The 17,008-nt window shown below is 42.3% G+C and overlaps 1 protein-coding gene across 2 annotated transcripts in view; it reads right to left on the reverse strand.

Annotated features, from left to right (window-relative positions):
* LOC122794696 (isoaspartyl peptidase/L-asparaginase-like) overlaps positions 1 to 17,008 on the reverse strand; it is a 1,819,013-nt gene that overhangs the window by 1,578,505 nt on the left and 223,500 nt on the right. The window lies entirely within an intron of this gene.

Below are 17,008 nucleotides of genomic sequence, written 5' to 3' on the forward strand. Positions count from 1 at the left end.
TCATGCACAACAGTCATTTAACATAAGGAAAAAATATATATCCGTAGTACTCATATATACATACATACATACATATATATATATATATATATATATATATATATATATATATATATATATATATATATATATATATATATATATATATATATATATATATATATATATATATATATACATACATACATACACCCATATATATATATATATATATATATATATATTCATACATAGCTATTTATATTTATGACTAACCTCTTACTGCAAGACATCTGCAAAAAGCCCAACAAAGTGGGGGATAAAGGGCAAACAATAGTGACATCTTTGAAATATGGCTGTCATACACATAGAAATCTGCTGGAGTGGCATGATTTGCTTTAACATATAATTCCAGATAGATCCAGGTCTGAAACACAAATAAATGTCATTATTTACTTAGTGGTTTGTCAGAAACCCACAACTATGGGCAACAGACCAAACTTATGAGCCATGCATCTGGACAGTGTCTAGACATCTGGACAGTGGACAGGTATGACTGCAGTCATGTAACAGAGTAGAAAAACCTGTGACAGCTGCCAACCATGTCACCTAGCCACTTCTGAACCACAGTAAGACCAACACAACACTATCCCAAATGAGCTCTGGGGAATTACCCATGTATATCCAAATATATCATGCACTACAGGGATGGAACTGTAGGGAATAGCAGATAGGGGTGCAAAAATGTCCACCCACAACCATTTGCAACACAGTCATAGCAACATACCAGTACCCCAAATGAACCTTAGAGTAGAACGACACTTTGAACAAACATATCCTGATTGCCAGTCACACACTACACCGACACGTACTGGCCCAACTTGCATTCTAATGGGAATTATTAGGTGTTACAGGATATTTCTCAGTCCACCCTACAAACATACACATGTGATAGACCACCAGCAACCGTAGCAGCATGTACAGTAAGATAGAAAAACGATTTATGACACTCACATCTGCTACTCTCCCTACTCACCCCAACAAACATTTACACACAACACTGCTACACAATTTTGACAATCTGTTAACAATGGCCAGACATACATAACTCTCAAGTGTACAGATTTCCACAGAATGTCCAGGGTGTGGGACCATATCTGCCACATACCACTTCCAGGAGGAGTCTGCTAAGTTACTGTGATGATACCTGGATTGCAGTCACTAAATAATGATATACCATACCTCTGAACCTCTTACTGCAAGACATCTGGACAAAACATGACATATTTGGGGGACAACAGGCAGGAAAGAGGGACATATCTCAAATAATGGTGTTACAAACTGAAACAGTTACTGGTGTTACAGGCTTTGTTGTAACATAACATCCCTGAAGGATATGATGTCCGAAACACCAATGGATGTCAGCATTTACTGACTACAATCCTCACATCATCCTACTGATTTTGCAAAAAGAGAGGTTGTCTGAGGAGCAGACCACACATAACAGGCAAACCTCTGGGCAGCCTGTGGACATCAGGACAGTCGAGAGGTATGTCAAAGACATATCACTGTCAGATGTCAAGTGATGCAGAAAACGCATGTCCAGACAAACCTTGTTAATCTAGCAACTCTCTATGTATATAACAGCACTACTTACTTACAATTTATTTATTTATTTTTATTTTATTTTACATTTGTTGACCGTGCTAGTCTAACTGGATACATGTCCATTTTCAGTAGAGGCCCGGGTAGAAAAGCTCCAAGACACATACAAAATGCAATATAAAAAGTAGTAGCAGTCCAAACTAAAAAAAACAGCTATTGTTAAATAAAAATAGTTATTAAAAAATACAAAATACAATACAACACAAACAGTAAACAGTAAAAGGTAATGTACAAAAGAGGATACTATATACATACATTTGATTTGCAATAACATGGTCTATTGATTCTTTAATGATAAGACTATAAAGATGTAGAGTATTGATTAATGTGAAAGAAGAAAGTTAGTCAGGGTTGGTACAGAAGCATAACCAGTGTGTATTGAGAAACAGTTTCAGATCCTTTTTAAAAAGTGTAAGAGAAGACAGAGTTATGAGTTCAGTGGGTAGTAGATTCCAAAGAAAAGATATAAAAAGATATAAAAAACATCCCTAGAGGGCAATTTATCAGAGCAAGTCGGATGACTTCTAAGGAGGATGATTTAATACATGAATTCCATTTCATTGCCTCCTTATTTATAAATAGAGGGTATGACGAAAACAGTTTATTTGACATTGGTAATGAAGTGTACTACAAACGTTTCACTCATTTTCCCCCCATTCTTCACGGGTCCCGCAGTAGTCATGATACCCTTAAAGTATGTACAAATATTGACACTAGCGGGTACAACTTTTGTTCTCTTGATATAAGTAGTGACATTTATAAAATAAAATTAAAGGTATTCTTGAGAACAATTGGAAGGTCATTCAAGGCAACCGTGATATTTTTCAGGTTTTGGGGACTGGACCAAAATTTGTGTTCCGTAAAAACAACACACTAAAGAGCATTTTAGAACACCATGTCAAAAATGACTGTTTAGTTACTAGAAGAAAGAAGGGTATGTTTCGGTGTCAACACTGTAACATTTGTCATTTCATTTCTGAAGGTCCTTATATTAACATCATAACTTCAGATAAAATTATAGAAGTATCTGAATTTGTTGATTGCAACACCTGTGGTGTTGTATATATCAGCATGTGTTCTACTTGCCCCTCTTTTTATGTAGGGATGACTACGAGAAGCTTAGGCACTCGTATTAAAGAACATTTGTACGCTATTAAAATTAAGGATCTTAATAATGCCTTATATAAGCACTCTACAAAGTGTTTAGTTTTTAAAAAATTTTTATTTTCTGTTTTGGAGATTTGTAAATCAGATAAAAGGGCTGGGGATTTTAAGAATTACATTGAACAGCGGGAAACCATTTGGCAAGTCAGATTGAAATCTGACACCTTTCCAGGACTGAATGAATCTATTAATTTGAAGTGTTTTTTAAAACACCGTAAATTAATTGTTTCTAAAGAATTAGATTTAATGTCTTTATTTAATGCTTAATTAACATAATTCAATTTTATTAATGCTAATTGATTGGTGTATTTAAACTGTGTGGTTTTGTTCTCATTGTATTCTGATGAAGTTGTGACGAAAGCGGATATTAAAAATTTTTATACGCTATTTGACCTGTGGCTTCCTGAATTGTTCCTCTGCATTCTCCTGCCATTCGTGTTTTCTTTAGTTTTTGGTTTGTTTGGCGTCCTTATTTGGGTAGTAGATTCCACAGCTTTCCAACAGTATTAGATAACAGGGAGTCTCCTGATGAGTTGTTACAATCTGTACAAAATTCTGGAGCTTTGTCCCCCATGTTGTTGTGCTGTCTCCACATGTCCTGTCCTGAGATGTATTCCCACCTATACTGTCTGTGAAGCTGTAGCCCCCACACCTCCATAATGTCCTCCACACAGGCAAGGAAAAGGGGCAAGGCCCACATGAAAGATGTAAATATAGCACTGTGTTGCTATGGCATTGGCTAATGGAAAGACAACACAAACACAGCTGCTCTGGATGGAAGTAGCAAGTGTGAGACACCAATTGGTGCACAGGCCATCACCTGCTCATGAACAGTACCTACAAAAGGCAAGCTGCTGCCTATGCAACACAGGTCTCAAGCCATCTACACAAAGACAGACTGCAACTACAAAAGCATTGTTGTGAGGAAACACTTCAGCACTATAACAGGTATGTCAATCATGTAAGTTTGTAATAGAATGCAGAAAGGGGGATGCAACAATGTCAAATGGGACATTAAACACTAGGCCACAACAAGACCTGCTGGACCCACATGCTGCTGTCCAGCCCCTATGGCCATCCGCTTGCCTGGTCTGCATTGACATCTCTGGCCCCTGACTTGCCCCAGCAAAGGTCAGCTCATGTATGACTACTACTGGAGTGTCTGTTGTCTCATTCTGAGTGTGTAACTGCTAGGCCAGCTACCTGGGATATTGTAATTATTCATATGTCACCTGTGAATGCTAATCTGATAAGTATGCTTGTCTTACAAATGTAAGAGACTTGTATAAGGTATGTGCATAGTACAGAACAGGTGAAGATGTGTCTGTTGAACTGTATGTGATATACTGAGCCCATAGCTGACAACTGTACAGAGTTTTGCAGACTGACCACGTCTGCCTCATATTTGTAGCCAGTGTCTCATACAGTTGTGTATTATCTGGCACATCACAGGCAACCAATTAAAGACTGAAGTCATAACATATTAGCCTAAATTTGATTGTAAGATGTAATATCCTGCAGAGTAAACCTGTGAATGCAACATCATTTTTGCTGACAACTAAGTGTGTTTCAGCTAGATTCATAAAGTGACATTGTTTACTGGCCTTTGCCCACAACTGATGTGTGGCTTTATGCAGATGTCTTGCTCTAACCGGAGCTAGTTGTCTTACTATGAAACCCAAGTCAATGCTAGTGTACCTTGTCCTGTAAGATCTCAACATTTGTGCAGTCACTGACACCTGCTTTGTAGCTGTGGAGAGCACACCAACCTTGCCAGGTCACTCATCCCATCATACGTTTAGACCCCAAATGGAGGCCCGCAAAGCCACAGGAGGTGGAGTGTTGAACATTAGCATACACATACACACCTCCAGGCTGGCCAAACAGTATGACGCATGGGTGACATCCTGGAGCGCAGTTAGTTGGCAAAACACCTATTCAAATCATAGCTAGCTACAGGCCTCCAACCATGACTATGGATACCCACCACACCTAGTGGGACCTGCTGCAATCTGTCAGGATTCAATCGACTACCCTGCTCCTGGGTGACTTCAAATACCCAACCATAGTGTGCATGACCTATGCCACCTGAACATAAACGCACATAGATTCCTTGGCTTTGTCAATGGCAATGCAGCGGATCAGTAGGTCAACACTCCTACGACAGGTGGAAATATCCTGTACCTGGACCTAACCAACATATGTAGCCACTGTAGCACTCCTACAGTGCTGCCTCCTTGGTAATATCTGACCACATAGCCATCAATCTGCAGGTCACCATATCCCCTGCCCCTCCTCCTTTAGAGTGTCAGACAGAATTAAATGCACACAAATGACTATAACTCCCCTCAGAGAAGGTAAAAGTAGCTGTACAGCCAATGTCCTATTTATTGGAACTAGCAGCAGTGTCCAGGCCCACACCACAATACTATGTGGGCGCCTACATAGCTGTATGGACTCAGCAATACCTGACAGGACAACATCATCTCCCTCAAGGTAGGGTAAATGCTCATGGTGGACAGAAGCAATACACAAATACCAAAACAAGTGGAAATAATTGCTGGACGGGCCAAGGAAGAACAGGTACCTCATTAGAAGCAATGTCACCTTGGTCTGCACAAGCAGATAAGGTCACAGTTGATTTACCCTAAGGATGTCTGAGTGCAAATTGGACACATCCATCAAGGCCAATCACTAGGCCTTCCACACATGTGTCTGCAGTTCCAGAGGCAATGCAAAAATCTGCTTTGTAGTGGTGGTAAATAACACAACACACATATGGCAAAGATATAAGCAACTGGCAGCAGACAGGTGAAGTGTAAACATCACTCCCCTGACCCCCCATTGGTACACATGTGCATGCACAGCACCTGCCCCCTCCCCTCATCAGGAAGCAGGTCTGGCTGCAACCTACATGAACACAGGCATGGGCTCTCAGATCCATTCCGCACTGTAGTCAAACACAGCCTTAGCACAAGTGTCATCCCATCTGCACAGAGGACAGTCACTGTCATCCCTATACACACGTACACCTCACCTCAGGCTTCGTGCCCACTGAGTGGCGTACAGCTACAGTTATCCCACTCCACAAGGGGGGATCCAACTTGGATCTCGGGAACTCTGCCCCATCAGTCTGACGAGCCTAATCTGCAAGGCCATGGAATGTATTATCATGGAACTTATAAACAAAGACATTGGCAACCTTCAAACACTGGACCTCACCCAGTTTGGGTTCGTGAAGGGCCGATCTTGTCTCCTGAACCTGACTGACTTATTCAAATCAGTCTTCAGAGCCGTGGACGAGGGTAAGGCGGTCCACCTTTGACACCATCCCTCACTCTGGAATCATAGATAGACTTACCAAGCTGAGCATTAATCCCTACATCACTTGATGGGTTGCCAACTGGCTTACTGACAGAACCCACACTGTAAAAGTAGCCAATTCCAAATCCTGCTCCAGACAAGTGACAAGTGGAGTATCTCAGGGTTCAGTCCTGGGACTGCTCTTGTTTGGCATCTACTTCTCTGAAGTACAGACCAACACTAAGGGACTCTGGCTAACAAAGTTCGCAGATGACTGCAAACTGGGAGGCATTACTGAATCCCCAAATGATGTAAATATTCTACAAAAGGGCCTTACAGAAACAGATGCTTGGTGCCAGAGCCATGGGCTCAAGCTCAATGCCAAGAAATGTATAGTTATGCCCTTTGGGAAAAAACATGTACCCGTGAATAACCACATAGGTGGCAGTACACTAAACACCGAAAGTGTGATAAGAGACTTAGGGACACAGGTGGACAGTGGTCTCACCTTCAATAACTACATCACCACAACAGTCAGGAAATCCTTCTATGTGGCACACCTCATCACTAAGGGCTTTTCATCCAGAAAAAAGGAGGTCATTGTCCCACTGTACTCATCCCTCATTAGACCCATTATAGAATACAACACCCTGTTTGGTATGTACCTCTCAAGACATCTGCAACAACTGGAAATGCCACAGAAATACCTCACTAAAAGAATCACAGGCCTAAACAGATGCCCTACACTGACCACCTTAAAAAACTGCAGCTATACTCTGTCGCATATTGTCTACTCAGAGGCGATCTCTGCTTAACATACAAGGCCATGTCAAACCCAGAGCTGTTGGACATGCTACACTTAAAGAAATCCCAATCCCTCAGAGCCACACACTCCAGAGATCTAAACCTTGTCATCACAATGAACAAAACATGCTGGAGGGATAGGTTCCTGACCCAGAGACTCCCCACACTCTGGAATAGACTGCCCATACATGTTAAGCACAGCGCCTCTTTGGCCCTCTTCAAATGGAACCTTGACGATTGAATGAGAAAAAGGAAATTCACCTCAGGGAACACGTCAGTCACCCTGCTAGACAGGAGTCCAGGGAAGTAAATAGTGTGGGAAGAAATAGCCAGGGAATTCTTATGGCTAGGCTTGTACAGGCCCTAGGGCCGATAGCCTAGTACCAACCTATGAACAAAGGTGCAGCAATCCACCGACCCAGGCAATCATATGCACATCAGCATAACTAGCTTGATCTGCAAGGCATGGAAGGCAATATCAAAGACATTATGAACAGGGATATTGGAAACACTGAAATGCCGGAGTCCACACAGCATGGTATTGTCAAAAGGAGATCAGACCTGTTAAACCTGGTCGACCTCTTTGAAGTGGTCAACACACACAAGCACAAGGGGTAGATGGTGAACAATGCCTACCTTCACCTAGCCCAATCTTGTCATAACAATCCCCAGATGGCCAGGCTACATACGCCTACACAGCTAGGCACCACCCGTATGTTACCAGACGGGTAGCTAACTGGCCCAATGATAGTACCCACTCGGTCAAAGTAGTGGAACCCACCTCTAGTAGTAGATTCTTCCAAAGTGGTGTATCCCAAGGATCGGTCTGGGTGCATCTACTGTTTGAGATATGCATATCTGAGGTACAGGACAAAAGCAGTGGCCTGCGGCTGACCAGGTGTACAGATGCTTGCAAGCTGGCCACTGTCTTACATTCCCCTACTGATGTGAGCATCCCCCAAGAGGCACTCTCCCAATTAATGACTGGTGCAAAAAGCATTACCACAGAATAAATGCCAGGAGAGGCATCATTCTCCCTGCTGTAGCAGATGTCAACCACACTAAGTATGACAGTAATAATGTACTGAGCATGCAATCAGGTGTGAGGCAACTTCTGCACCAAGGTTGGTAGCAACCTGACAGTTTCCCACCATGTGGGCACCATTGTACTGAAGGCTGTCTACATGACCCACCTCACAAATATGGGTATGTCATCCAGGAACCGGGAGGCCACAACATCCCTGCACTCCACCCTTATCAGGCACATTACCAAGTACAATGGCTCCTTTGGCATATACTTTGCGAAGCAACTGCAGCAGTTGCAGACACCACAGAGGTTCCTCATCAGGCAATTCCAGGGTCTGCAACACCTATGCTATACAGGTAGGCTGACAGCCCTGTCCCTGTACTCAGTCTTATACAGACTGATCATAGGTGACCTGTTTCTGGCATACAAGGCCACATCCAAACCAGCCTTGATGGCGTCTCTGCATATCTGTAAGACAAATTGCACACACACATCATGCACGCAAGGCCTTCACCTGCTCTGTAACATGTATAGTTCTTGTTGGCGGGATATTGTGGTGTCCCACACAATACACTGTCTGTAAAATACACTCCCTTCCCATGTCTAGCAGTGTACATGAATAGCCCTCTGGAAGAGAAAGCTGGACAACTGCATGGGAAATGGATGAGACACCCCTGGGATCCTGCATGTGTCCTAGATGGACAGGGGAAACAGGTGCTGGCTTGGAAGGGGCATGGGAAGTCTGTGCGAGGCTTATGAGGGCATCAGGGCCAATACCTGGTATCATCTTATGAGGCTATGCACCTAGTGCTTTACATGTGTCCTGTATGTATTGCAGGCTGTCCTGCAATGATGTCTGAAATGAATCTCTGTGAGTCTGAACTGTGCATGTACTGCAGTGATAGTGTATAGTCCTGTCCCCTCATCAGATATCATCACACACTGTTGCACCCTGTCAGTGTGTGTGTGGTCTGTATAGCAGTAAGTCAGCTGTTATGCACATGATGACACTGTGTAGCTCACTCCAAAAGCCTTGGTCTCGGCCACAATTACCATTCTGCTTCTAGGCCCATCACAAAGTAGGATTTGTTTCCCTTTGTTGTGGGCCGGACAGTAGCAGTGATAGAGATGGACTGTGGCATGCAGAACTACTGTAAGGTCTGCCTTGAAGGGCCCATAGGTGTCGTGGCTGTGCCAGACTGTACCAGGAGAGTGTGTGTGTGTGTCTATGTATGTATGTATATATATATATATATATATATATATATATATATATATATATATATATATATATATACACACACACACACACACACACACATATCAAGCATAATACTGCAGCGTATTACTTTACATATGTTGGGTTCCCCTCACAGGTGAACAGAGGGGTTGGTGTTCCTCCCCCTCACAACCTGATGTCAGTGTCTTAGCGGACTCCCATGATGATGGTGTTCATAGTCAGGCACAGGTCGAGTTGTCAGTGCCTAGACCCATGCCATTATTTTGCATTCCACTTTCACCCACCATGTCCCTGCACACATTCAGCATGCCCACACATGCCCAGTCCCCAGCATCCACGGAAAGGGTTAGGATGATGGCATGAAATTGCTAGTGTAACGAGTATGTCGAGTGTGAGTGTAGACACCAGCCACTGGCAGAGGGCAGGCGAGGTCACACACCAGGCAGATGGACAAGGGTGCTCAACAGAGGACTGCTGTTCATGAAGCCCCTGTCACAACTGTGACGGCAGGTGTCACCAGGCGCATGTTACGGTCCATCATGGAGGCACAGGTGTGTACTGACTTCAACACCAGACAGATGCTAAGGGTTGTGCATGCAATGCTCCCTGCCATGCACAGTGACATCCACAGCAGTTGTGATGCCATATGTTATCCTGCCAATGTTGGGGAAAGACAGTGTGGTGAGACATTGCCACTGCTTGACCATGCATTGTCTGTGCTCAAGCATGTAGTGGGAGTAGAGCATTGGCCAGGTGGACCTAGTTCAGTGACATGATCAGCTGTGAGCACACATGGCCATACACATTCACAGTCCCATAGCGGCAAAACCAACAGCACTAATGAAGGGAGGGTGCTGTTCACACCACACAAGGACAGGTCATACGCATGTTGTTCTGACCAGTCCTGTGAGGAATGCAGGTCCAACAAACAGCAGTCACCATCAGGGAGTAGTACTGCATCTGTCCTTGGGACTGGTGATGCCAGTGATACTCCTTGCCAGGGAAAGATGAACCATACATCTTGCCATGTATGGTCCACAGCTGTCCAACATAGACCTGCATCAGGCATCCACATTGTTTGCAGGTATGCAGAGGAACAGTCACACATCCCTATCCCAAGCCAGTCACCAACAGACATGCACAGATCCTCTGCATAGCCAAGGTGAACATCACCCCTCCAGACAGACACACACACACACATATACACACAATGTCAGCCATGTGGCCCAAAATAGGCTTCTGGCAATCCAACACCACACCCTGTGCATGTGATGATATGTGTGCCACAACCCTGTTATCCACACCATCGATGCACAGACATGCTCATATGGGTCTGATGCACAGGGTGACTATGGTACAGTGTAGCTATGTCATGCTCTGTACGGTGCTGTCTGCTGGCAATAGTTATGGGTAAACATTGAGGTGTATGTACCTCACTAGCCATGCTGCGCTATTGCTGTTAGTACTGCTGACTAACTGTAGTGTATTCTGGTTGTGTTCCAGGTGTCTGTGTGTCTGCAGGCTGTGGGCCTGCTGGCAGCAGCAATGTTAGGTAAGGCGGACTGGTAACACAGTCATCTTATCATAGCCAAGGTACAACTGTAAATGTACATGTTTACCAGGTGTGTTTACATGCAACAGTCTGTGATGGGCAATTGTGGCAGACAGTGTGACCTTGCATACATACCCCGGACACAGCCACCTAGCCCACACACATGTCACATGGGTGTTCCATAGGCCCACAGGCTCACACCTACAGAGGAGTTTACCTGAGTACTGGCACTAGGTCCCTCATCAGCTTAGCCATTACATTCACTGCAACAGATTCAGCTATCAGCACCTGTTACCCCTGCCATTTCTGTCACATTCACTCGACTATCATGCAGTTGATGAGGGTTTGCCTGGTACTGTGTATGACAGGTTTAGGGTATGTATTCCTGGCACAGGTCAGCCTGTGTGAGTCTAATCTGACAATCACCAGCATGTGTGTCTGCTATCTCATATGCATATCTGGCCTCTCGTGCTGGTAGTGCACACATAGTCCTGTACATTGGGCAGCTGATGAAGGGCTGAGTAAAGCCCCTACCTGCACAGTCTTACGAATGATAGCACTAGATAGATAACACAGATAGTACAGCGGTACTGTAGTGTGGCAGTGTCTGCCACTACTATTGAAGTGGGTGACAATTGCAGGGACTGTTAGGATAGCAATGGTGGGGTCAGAGGCTCTTAATATGTTAGAGCCATCTCATATATATATATATATATATATATATATATATATATATATATATATACACACACACACACACACACACACACACACACACACACACCACTGCATGGGGACATGCACTGAGACATGCATGTACATGGAGGTGACACTTATCAGAGTGGATAACCTACTCATCTATTAATGTACAATACACAGTGATATGACCATTGCACCACAGTGGCTTGGTGTTAGAAACTGTGTAACTGTGCTTGTACAATGGATGACATCTGTATGGGCCGATACTAGTTTGCCAATGAGGGACTTCACAGGGTGGAAGAGGCACACAACATGGTACAGCCATTACATACACACACTGAAGATAGCCACAAGGGCTGTGCATATGGAAACACATACACAACTGCTAATAAACATATTAATAACCCTAAGTATCCACTTGTATGTACTATAGTGCTGCGTACACATGCCATGCTCCATAAACATTATATTCCTGGGACATAACAAACATCCTCTTACAAAAGGTAATCTTGCAAATGCCTTCATGAATAGGGGGATAGCTCACCAGATATAGTGATTGGTCTTGTCTACTGCTCCTACATACCTGCACAAGTGATAGTGTGACAGACTTTGTATCAGCATGATGTGTCAGTCAGGTACGATGTCTGATGCTGGCATGTGTGTCACTACAGTAATTGTGACAGGTCTGGCAATGTTATCACAGGAATGCTCATTGTCGGGGACACAGTCAACATACAGGTTGCAAACATGTAAATATCCCATGTACAACTGTACAGTTGACTGGTATGGGCTGTATAGTGTTACATGGTGCATGTGAGGCAGATGCCATTAACAGGATCTTTAAAGTAATGTCATGGGTAGGGGGCCAGCAGGCCTTAAAATGGTATAACATACACACACAACAGCCAGAGGGTAAAAGCTTCACACACTACATACATACATACAAATGTTTCAAGCATGGGCATTAAAGCCCTTCTAGCTTGTCAATATACCAAAACACTTGTTCCCATAATAAATGTCCAGGCTGTTCTTAAAAATATCTAAACTAGTACTTGCTTTAATGTAATTTGGTAGTCTGTTCCAAGCATCAGCTACTCTGTAAGAGAACCAATTAGTACACTTCTCATTCCTATAGAATCTTCTACATAGGTTATCTGATGATTCTCTAGTACTTTTTGATAACCCCAAACATTCCCAGAGGTAGTTGTCCGGAAATGCACTATATACCTGAATAAGATCACCTCTTAAATATCTGTAAGAGACACTGTACAAGTTCAGATATTTTTGTATTTCATAATAACTTAGATTTTTCACATCCATGGATGCCCTTAGTATATTCCCGCTGTACTCTTTCTAGTTTATTTATGCTTGTTTTCCTATAGGGTTTCCATATTGTTATTCCATACTCAAGTTTGGGTCTAATGTAACTAACAAACAATGACTTCATTATGTTTGATTTCCTAGACTTTATAAATATTTTTATACAACCTATAGTTCTATAACTATCATTAGCCAATTGATTGATATGATTAGGAAAAACTCATAGCTGAATCTACACCTATACCCAGGTCCTTAAACGAGTCTACAGTTTATATCACTGTCTGCTGTATAAAATATTCACCTTACAGTTTGTCTCCCAAATCTCATATGCTTAGTTTTTTATGTATTTACCAACATATTATTATCCTGTGCCCAAATGGTCAACTTAGTCAAATTATTTTGCAGATATGCCTTATCTGTAGCACTTGTAATCAGTTTACCCAATTTCAGGTCATCAGCATATAGACTGTAGAACACCTCAGATGAAAACATAAGGTCTGAAAGATACAATCTAAACAAGTAAGGGCCTAGTACAGAGCCCTGTGGGACACCTTGACTGTAACCAAGGATTTCGCCTGTCCAGCTTGTGTGTGATACTTGCCATATCCTATTTGTAAGCCATGCAGCTATCCATCTTATCAACAGTACATCAATACCTAGTTGTACTAATTCATTGATCAGTGTTTTGTGCATGACCCTGTCAAATGCTGAAGTTAAATCTATATAAATCACATCACAGCACAATTTGTCATTCATAGCTATTATTATATTGTTATAGAACATCATGATACAGGTGGTAATAGATCTATTTTCAAAATATGCATGCTGATATATGGTTTCAAATCCCAACCTATCCAATTCTGACAATAACTTATCCAGTATTACTTTCTCCATTATTTTTCCACAGCATGAAAGTAGACTTAAGGGTCTATATGATTCTGGGTTGTCCTACTCCCCTTTCCCTTAAAGACAGGTTTAATAAGTGCATGTCTCCAGTCTTGAGGAATCTCCCCATATTTATATGACCTAGTGAATAATAGATGTAATGGCAGTATAAGTTCTTGCTTAAGTGTTCTCAGGTCATTGTTACTTATTCCGTCTCCTCCCTGCACTTTGTTTGAATCCAGTTTGCACAGTTCTTTTTCAATATAATCTAATTTGATTCCAGTATCTGGGGTTACCTGGATGTCACTAGGACAACTTACCACCCCCCCTTTTGTGGAGCAAAACTGTTATGAATAAAATTTTGTAAATATATCTATAATCTGTTGTGTCTGAGAATAAATTTTAGAACCTGCACACAGTTTATCAATTTGTATATCTTTACTCCTTCTACATCTTATGTATCTATAAAAAGGTTTCCTATTATGCTCAATATCTTTATATACATTTTCTTCAAATTTTTCTTGATCTTGTCTAACACTATACTTACTCTGTTTGTCCAGCTCGTTTATTTCAGTTTTCAAAGTTGTAGTTTGACCTCGCTTCCATTTCTTATATTTTTTGTCTCTCATCTTAATCAGGTATCTTGTTCTTATGGAAATATATTCCCCTGATGTTACGTGCCTAGATCCTGATGTTAAACATTTTTTTGACTTTTTGCACTTTCTCTTTCAAAACTTTCCACTTTCCATCTGCAGTTTCCACTGAACACCTCACTCCAGTTAGTTTTATATAGTAACTGTTTTGCGTCCCTATAATCTGTAATTAACATTCTGTGTATTGGCTTAGATTTCAGTTTGGCAGAATTATCTAGCAACAAATTAAATGACCCCATGATCACTGCACATCAATGGTGGTAAAACTTGACTTGAAGTTACAGTAATTTCTTTGGGAACACAAACAATATTTAGTATATTTCATCCCCTAGTAGGTATTTTTACAATCTGAAGCATTTGTTGTTCCTGAATACACTACTATAGTTGTCAGTATTGAGATTAGAACCCCTACCTATCTGGCTATTTCCACTATAATATTACACAGTTATTGCACATGCTACAGAGCTTAGAGGGCTGACAAATGTATATGGGTACATCTAGGATGAATGACATCAGAAGACCTTGGAAAGTAGGGAAATGGGATATGTACTGGGTGGTACATGCTTCAAAATGATATAATCCATCCCCCAGAGGGTATGATTCTCAGTCATGCACACCCACACTGATGTTAGTCACACACACACACAGTTTCACAGTTGCCAGTACTGAGATTAGAACCCCTACTTATCTAGTTATGTACATTACAGTGTTACACAGTTATCACATATGCCACAGAGCTTATAGGATTTAAAAGTGTCACAAGATAATGTCTAAGGTGATTACATCAAAAGCCCTTGTAAAGTATGATAATGGGAAATGTACTGGGTGGGAAGGCATCAAAATACATTACCCTACAAACATACACACTTACCAACACCTTTACACACACACACACACACACACACACACACACACACACACACACACACACACACACACACACATTTGCCGGACCTGAAAGTAGAACCCCTGCCTATCTAGTTATTTGTACTATAGTGTTATGCAGTAATCGCACATGCTACAGAGCTTACTGGGCTGACAACTGCCAAAAGGTGCTTCTAAGGGGAATGACATCAGCAGGACTGCTAAAGTGGGCCACTGGGAAGTATTTTGGGTGGGAATGGCCTAAAACTGTTTCACCTACAAACAAACACTCCCTCACTCTGACACACACACTCACACACACACACTTATATTTGGCAGGACTGAGATTAGAACCTCTAACTATCTAGTTATTTGTACTATAATGTTACACAGTTATTGCATGCGCTACAGAGCGTATACGTTTGATAGGTGTCCAATGGTACTTCTAAGGTGAATGACACAGATCTTGTGAAGTAGGGCAATGGGAAGTGTACTGAGTGAGAACAGTCCCCTAATACTTAGACCTACAGACAAACACACACACAGACACACACACACACACACACACACACACACACACACACACACACACACACACACACACAAACACACACACACACAAGCGCAGGTGATGTGACATTATAACCACCACCTCAGTACTATTACACAATGGGGCTCACCTTTTATGCTAGCATGTGTGATTGGTTACAACTGGTATGCCACTGTCCACAGCAGGACATCTCTCTATGCCATTCAGGGTATCTGTGTGTGTGACTCACTCTGTGTGTGTCCCCCCTGTGTGTCTCTGTCTCTATCACTGTCTCTCACTACCCCACATCTATGTGTGTGTATGCATATATATAGCTGTGTATCACATGCAACAGATGCAGATATATCACATATAGGCCACCTACAGCTAGATGAGGATAATCCTGCCTGTTGGGTGTGTGTAGAGACAGTTAAGGTGTACATAGCTGTCTTTATGCATATAAATATATACACAATACAGCCATATAGTCTGATGTGGGTTCCAACATGGCCTGTGATTCTCTAAGTGTAGGAGCATGCCCAGGGTGACCTTCTAAACTGAGAGTGGGACTCCATTCCAGAGATACGTGTACTCCAGTCTGGGGTTTTGTGTGCTACAGCCATACCGCTCAGGAGTAAACAGGTCTTTCTTAGGGGTACTGGGTTTGTTTAGCAGACATTTTCTGAGATAGCTGTAGTCTGACACTGCAATGTATTGTGTCATTACCTAGTAGCAGACATCCTCAGATCATCACACTGCTTTACCAGAGGAAAACAAGATGTATGATGCACAGAACAATATTATGAGCCCAGCTATGTACATTTTTGCCCAACAAGGTCAGCTGGGAGGTGTGGCTATAGCCAGTTGACTGATGATGCTGTGTAAACAGTCCAGCAACCTGGTGATATACTGGCTGGGGGGTCTCCTGCTGGTGTGGTATCTTTCTTACCTGAGATGACATATCCTGGTGTGGCCATACCTTGCAACTGTTGGCAGACTGTCCAGGTGTTTGCCTAGAAGTTTCATCCCGTCTACATAAACTTGTGTGTTTTAAGACAAGTTAGTTGCATATAATTGAAGACTGATGTTACAAAATAATGACAGACATTACTGTTTCAGACTACATAACCTTTAGACAATTCCTGCTAATGCAGACCCCTCATCTTATCAACTTTCTCAGTATGTAAGGGCAATATTTACATCACATGCTTATCAATGTGCCTTTGTCCCACTTTTATTTCTGACCATGTCCAAATGTCTTGCTGTCACAGGTCGGGAGGTATGGGTGTGGGATACAGAGTGCATTCTAGTGTGCAGACATGTC

This window comes from Protopterus annectens, chromosome 2.part1, assembly GCF_019279795.1.
Source record: "Protopterus annectens isolate FY-2018-M chromosome 2.part1, PAN1.0, whole genome shotgun sequence".
In the NCBI taxonomy this organism is placed as follows: domain Eukaryota; kingdom Metazoa; phylum Chordata; order Ceratodontiformes; family Protopteridae; genus Protopterus; species Protopterus annectens.